The 6,000-nt window shown below is 39.1% G+C and overlaps 1 long non-coding RNA gene across 1 annotated transcript in view; it reads left to right on the top strand.

Moving 5' to 3' along the window:
- Positions 1 to 5,681, top strand: part of LOC139694229 (uncharacterized) — a 338,103-nt gene extending 332,422 nt beyond the window's left edge. The window contains exon 3 of the long non-coding RNA XR_011702106.1: positions 4,813 to 5,681. This is a non-coding gene — a long non-coding RNA (uncharacterized lncRNA). The remainder of the gene's footprint in view (positions 1 to 4,812) is intronic.
- The last annotated feature ends 319 nt before the right edge of the window (positions 5,682 to 6,000 follow it).

Here is a 6,000-nt window from a genome sequence, read left to right on the forward strand (position 1 = left end):
GCAAATGATTACTTAGGGGATGATCAGTTTGGGTTTAGGAAGGGAAGAGGTACGCGTGATGCCATTGCAGTAATGAGATTATTAATCAAGAGTAATATAGAATACAACCAGGAGGTATTTGCCTGTTTCGTAGATTTCGAAAAAGCATTTGATAGAGTGAATTAGGAAAAACTAATGGGTATATTGCAGAAAATAGGAATAGATCGGAGGGAAAGGAGGCTAGTCCGCAACCTGTACATGTCTCAGACTGCTCAGGTGCGAGTGGGGAACCGGGAGTCGGGATGGGCAGTGTTTGGAAAATTTGCATATTTACTACACAAGTCGTCATACAGAATGAATGCCGCACACTGTAGCCTAATAATGTTTTCCATATCAATATTCAATATTATAGCATTTCAATAGATCACAGATCGTGACTGCCGAAATATAAATACGTAAATTTATAATTATGTAGGTCGTATTTCTGTAATATCTTACGTCTAGTGTAAACGGACGATAGACAGTAGTACCGTGTCTTACTATATATCCAGTTTTACAAATTACTGTATATTTTTAAATTTGCGTTTGTATGTTTTTTTGATCCCTGTGAAAGAGATCATCGTAATTAATTTAACATTTTTGCAATTCTTGTTTTCTCTATGTAGCGACTTTAATAACTCCTTTTCCTGTGGATTTTATCTAAATTTTTAATTAATTATTAAACACGATTTATTTTTCGCAAAAACGTGAGGCATTTTTTGAACGTGAAGATTTCGACTAATATGAAACTGATGCTCTCGTTTCATCTTTCATTGTATCGATTTAAAACTTTTTGGTGCGGAAACGGCACATGTCCCACATACACACACTCGTTTACAGGCACAATTCCTAAATTAACAAATACACGTAAAGGCACAAACCCAAGCCATACATGAGTGCGCTCATTCCGTGAGTCAGAAAGTGGGTATAACGTACGTGATGAAAAAGAAGTCGACGGGTAAATAAAATTAAAGACCCGGGAGGGATGTCCATTTCCCGGAAGACTATTTTTCTATCCGTCCCTTGATGCGAGGAGCGGTCTAAGTTTTTTCCCAATCGCTTTCATCGTCACGTTTTCAGCGAATTCGGCGACTTGTAGGTGAATCGGAGAGGGGTTGGGAGCCTTGAAAGAAGTCTTCTCGGTGGTGGAACACAGTAGCAGTCTTGCGCTACTTACGACGAACGGCTGAAATCTGCGCGATGGATAGGGGCTGCGAAGGCTGGCTGTTAAGCGTTAATATGCGATTCCGAAGCGTGAAGTGCGAGATTGAGGAAGGGAACAGCGGATAAAATTTTGGCGCAGAAGAAATGAGAGGAGAGAGGGTGGCGAAAGAATGGAGTGAGGGGGAAATTGTTGAAGGCCGTTCCCTTCGGCTCGCGTTATTATTTTTTTCCTCTAATTCGAAAAAAAATAATGTGAGATGTACACCAGGTACATGCAAGAGTCCACATCGTATATCCCCGACAGTAGATGTCTCAGCTTGGGGGAAGAGAGAAAGTGTGAGCATACCTAGCCAAGTGAAAGCATACCTAGAGAATGGCACGGAGGGAATGTATATAAACGGGAAGAAAATTAAGAATTTAAATTACAAGGTTTGGTACTCATATCTACAGTTGCAGTACCCGAGTATCTAACAGCTCTACTATTTTCTTGGAACCTTTAAATATATGAAAGATAACGGTCATAAAGTTTTACGGAAATATTTCATTGTGTAAATGCCACTGTACCCATCTCTACTTTAAAATGTCAAGTGCAGAGTCGAATTTTTCGTTATTGTAATCTTTGAATACATAAATTACGCTTTTGAATATACAACGTAGAATAGTTTTTACATACATATTTTTACAAGTGATCACACTATTTCAGCTATATATGAATTATTAAATAACACATACACCAATAATAGCACACTTCATGTATCTATTAACACGTAATTATACCGACGTATTGGGGAATATCGAGTCTGTTAACATTATGACATTCTCTTTGGTAAATATGGAATAGAAAAAAAACTAAAATATACATCTTATTTCCATCAGGTTAGATCACGTATCGGACAACTTTTGGGACTATAGGATCTCTTCAGCATGCATTATTCAAGAAATGGACATCATAGAGAGAAAGTTTTTCCGATTTGCACAAAATTGATACGGAAGAAGCACAAAGTTTTGCCTAAAAAAATATATAATCTGGGCGACATCGAGGAAATAGTCTAAGCTCTAAAAACTTCGAAAGGTCAAAAATAATGACCTAAGAAAAATGATGCGAACGGGCAGATTCACGATTTTTTTCATTCTCAACAAGTCATGACCTCACCGATGAATATGTGATGTACTAGCTTCTTGCAAAATATAAAATTTTCGATGATTATTTTTTCCCCTTTGTTAGTGATTTTTGTGTTTTCAGTTACCTCATAGTACGTACGTCATTATGTAGATGCGAAAAAAAGTGGAAGGAAATTAGGCTCGGATAGTGACCTTCGGATAGACTAACATCCATAGTACACAACAATCGTTTAATGAATCCCGAAATGAAAATAGAATACATAATAAAAAACGCAAATAATAAACTTACGTAGAGGGTATTATTAATATTTATTTTCTATTTTAATTAAGTTGCTATTTTACACCCTGGTGCGTATAATTGATAAAACGCTATACGATCGTCCAAACAGTCTATATGATTAAAATTTAAATGAAAGAATAATAAAACTAATTATTCGTGACATCTGCCCGTAAGTAATACCCGTGGATTGATTTTTACGAATAATTGTACTTGCGAAAATGCTCATCTAATTCCATGTATTTGTGAGATTTTCTGGCATTAAATAACTTGCTAATTGTAAATTGCGGAACTTTGAGGTAATTAAATCTTGCCATACTAAGTCTTCGACTACGGCATAATTCGTCTTAAATGGCAGCTAGTAGCACTAAATCTCCTTCATAACATTTAGTACAATATTTGATGTTTTTTACTTCTAGAATTAGGTAAAGTCACCAGGACTTGATTCACAAGTTAAGTTTAAGGCCCATTCACACCTATGTCTATGCACTGTGACTGACCGTTTTATTTGTGGAAAATGTTTTCCCTGTGCCATTTTTTATTTTTATGAGCTGTTATTTTTGTAAAAATGTTTATACAAATGAAAAATTAAACTTGTTAATTAAATGACTAAGACATTTTATGAAGTCCTGTGACTCTGCAGAAAACTATTAATGTTTATCCAGGAAGTTCAAATGATTGTATATTAATGGCTGGGTGTTTAGGTACTGGTGTTATAGTAATACTGCCATTCGTTTATATTCAGTAATATCAATAGTCATTTTTCAAATATATTAAGTGTGTTACACTTTTTTATCAAATTTTACGTTCACCTTTTGCTCACCTTCGTCTTCCGGTTCAAAGTTAGCAATTTAGATGGATCCTATTTCTTCATTTATTGTCTCCACTTTTCCCCTCGAACTTTGTTCACTTGATCAAAAATTGCATTAGGACATGACGCCATCACTCATAGCTATCTTCAAAATCGATTGATTTATTAGCTATGAGCTAACACGATGTGCTGGTCGGCTGCATTTGGCATTGTTCTAAAATCTGAGCAATATTGCATACACTTGAACTTAGAGCAGTATGTTTTGTGAAAACTTAAACATGCGACTAAATTTGTTAATATCAGCCAAAATAGGTGCAAATAATGTTAAGTAAACTGAGTTGAGTTCTTAGTTAACCATAAAGTAGTTAATTTTCGGAACTTGGCTTTGTCTTATTATACAAGCCACTGCTAATCACTGAACTTATTTCACAATCGGCGGGCCGATCAATTGCTTTAAACATTTTGCACTCACACTGTTAACAGTGCACTGCAACAATACTAATGCGAATGGCGTATTTAACGCGAAAGGTATGCCGACAGTTTGTGCGTGTGTGAGTTTCAATTTTCGCTCGACGTTCGATTAGCCGAAGCGATTTGAATTTTACTTTCCGAATAATCCTCGTACTCAGTATTGTACATTCGTATTATGATTATAAGATAATAACTTAAAATAACTTTGGTATATTTCTTAGAAAATAATAAAGAATCATTTATATTTAAAACCTAGTGAATGTAGCGCCATAACGCCATATAATATATAATTCCATGATGATATTCTGTGAGGGAATTTGACAAGAAAATTAAAGTTCAACTGAGAGTAAATTTAATGATACTTCGATCGTTGTTAAGTTCTGCGACATGGGTAAAAGATTTTGATTGGCCATGAAATGTATGCAGACAGAAGCTTTAATTAAGTCAAAATATCTTTAATTAACCTCATGTTTGAAGCAATACGGATTTTTTTCCGAAAATTATAATTGACGGATGATCCCTAGCTATTCGAAAATTTTGATCCTTTCCATTAACCGTGTCCAATTTTTCTCATTCCTTTCAACTCAAGAGGTATCAACGGGATATCTGTATTTAACGAGAAAAAAATCATATTTCTCACCGTAAGATGCCCGCCAACGGTGTTTTCCTTTTAAATCCAACCAATGAAATTTCGAAGGCCTCCGGTTACCTGCAGGTAAGATTTTGGCTCATTAAGCCCTGCTGAATGAACGTCTCTATTCTTGAGAAAAGAAATCCCTTTAATAATAATGACCTCTTCCCAAAAAAAACCCTTCCTCAAACCCCTCACAGATCCTCGTATTAGTCGCTCGAATGCGGAAATGAGGAGATGGTATTTTTATAGAGGGAGAGAAAAAAGAAAGAACGGGGTATAGTATTTCATATCGTCCCGTTTGATTAATTTTTCCAGGGGGACATCGCCTGACTCCGGTACCTCCAAGTAGGAGAATTCTTATCTTCTCCTCCGGAGAGCCTCTGCCATCTTCCAGCCGGAGGGGAGAATCTGAGTGGTGGTGGTGGACGAGCAACCCTATAAGGAAGAAAAAGGAGAGACGCGAGTAAGAAATAAGGGAAGGAAGGGGGCTGATTAACGAGAGGAGAGGTTTTAATCTACCCCACCGTGGCACTCGGATCACTCGCAGAATGAGAGAGGGTCGGTAGATTTTTTTCGGGTGCTGTGAGGAGGTGACCATTAGCGAAGAAAGGGGAAGGTGCAACTGGGTTCTGAAGGAGGATAAGCAGGAGGAGATAGGCAGCGGGGTCCGTTCGATGCTCATTTTTTCACTGTCGCCCCATCTCCGCTTCGCCCACCTCGCAACGAATCGTCGGAGTCCAGTCACCATATACATCCACTCCCTTCCTCTCCCCTCAGTCCCTTAGCCTTCCTCCGCCGACTCAGTCACACAAAAGCGTCCCGGGCCGAAGAAAAATAATTCCCCCGACTGTTTCAATCCTCAAGCCCTGCAGCTTCCGAGCAATGCCGAATCCGCCTAAAGACTGTCGTCCAGCTCGTATTTAATCCTCTGGAAGGTAAATGGAACAGTGGGATTCTCTTACTCACATCCAAGATTAGACCACGAGAGTCTTATCTTTTCTCTCTACGTGATAATTAGTGGCCACTGCCAATTTTCCGTAGCTTGATTTTGTCTGGTGAAAGGGGGAAGGTGAGCTTTTCAACGGTGAAGCAAACACAGCGGCGGGCAAGTAGGATTCCGTAGACGTGTGAAACGTGTTTAGTCGCGTGTGCTAGTTTAAGTTTCGTAAATCTCGCGGGCGAGGTTTGCGTGTCGTGAAGTGAATACTCTCGTTCCGGAAGTTGTCTCTCTGAATTGTGTATCGGTGTACCCGCGGAAACGGATGTGTCTTCTCGTCTCCTCGCCAGCGGTGGAAAGGGGAAGAGGAACGACGGGGGTGTCGATGCTTGACGCTTGGGCCGAAAGACCCTCCCCCCGCGAGTACCCTCAGTTCTCACCCACTATCGCCACCTTCACCATCCACCCCGGAAATCGGGCCGACCCCATCTCCCTTCGACACCTACTCTCGACACCGCTCCGACAACGACGATTGGTCGAGGCAACTCGAGACTGAACTCCCGGAG

This window comes from Hetaerina americana, unplaced genomic scaffold (assembly GCF_022747635.1).
Source record: "Hetaerina americana unplaced genomic scaffold, ioHetAmer1.1.p SCAF_5, whole genome shotgun sequence".
NCBI classification, from domain to species: domain Eukaryota; kingdom Metazoa; phylum Arthropoda; class Insecta; order Odonata; family Calopterygidae; genus Hetaerina; species Hetaerina americana.